This window comes from Orbicella faveolata, unplaced genomic scaffold, assembly GCF_042242905.1.
Source record: "Orbicella faveolata isolate gen_17 unplaced genomic scaffold, um_ofav_v1 contig_2, whole genome shotgun sequence".
Taxonomy (NCBI): Eukaryota; Metazoa; Cnidaria; class Anthozoa; order Scleractinia; family Merulinidae; genus Orbicella; species Orbicella faveolata.
In genome coordinates, this window is record NW_028301547.1 from 1,416,191 (window position 1) to 1,416,925 (window position 735).

Below are 735 nucleotides of genomic sequence, written 5' to 3' on the forward strand. Positions count from 1 at the left end.
CATCGGACCCCCTCACGGTGAAAAGGTAAATCGAAATTCCGGCACTGATTTCAAAGCTATTGACATTATACAATAGCTTTGAAATCAGTGCCGGAATTTCGATTTACCTTTTCACCGTGAGGGGTCCGATCAATTGTCCCTACAACGCTTGCAGGACTTACAGTATATGCGAGGTACTGAATCAACACTGGATTTTTACTGATACGGGCTGGAATAAATATCTTTGTTTGCTTAAAACGGGTAGTTATTTTTCGGCTTCGATACATAAAATGAAACGTGATATCATTGACTCTCGCTCACAGCATCAAGGACTGCATGGCCGCTTGCGCCAGGTTTGTTCATTTTTATTCCAGAACAGCGCATTTTAAAGATGACATTTCTCTGGTCGTAAACATCTGAGGCAGGTTCTATAGTCAGTATTGCATTCTTAGATTATTATAAAATTATCCTATACTCTCAGAAAAAGCGTTTGCGTCAGGCGAATTCCGAGAAACGGTATGAGCAATCGGTTTTCATCCTTTTACGCATGGGTTCCGATGTCATACAAATGACCTCTTGCCAGAGTGAAAGCATTCCGCGGCGTCCGTTTAAAAAAAAAAATGAATGATTGTCATTAGACGAATGTATAATTTTCCGGGGTAATGCCACTCGTAGACAACTGGGAAACCGTACCTCAGCACCACCCATTGTATCAGCGTACGCAGCTTTGTTCAGCGTCCATCTAAAGGTACTCAC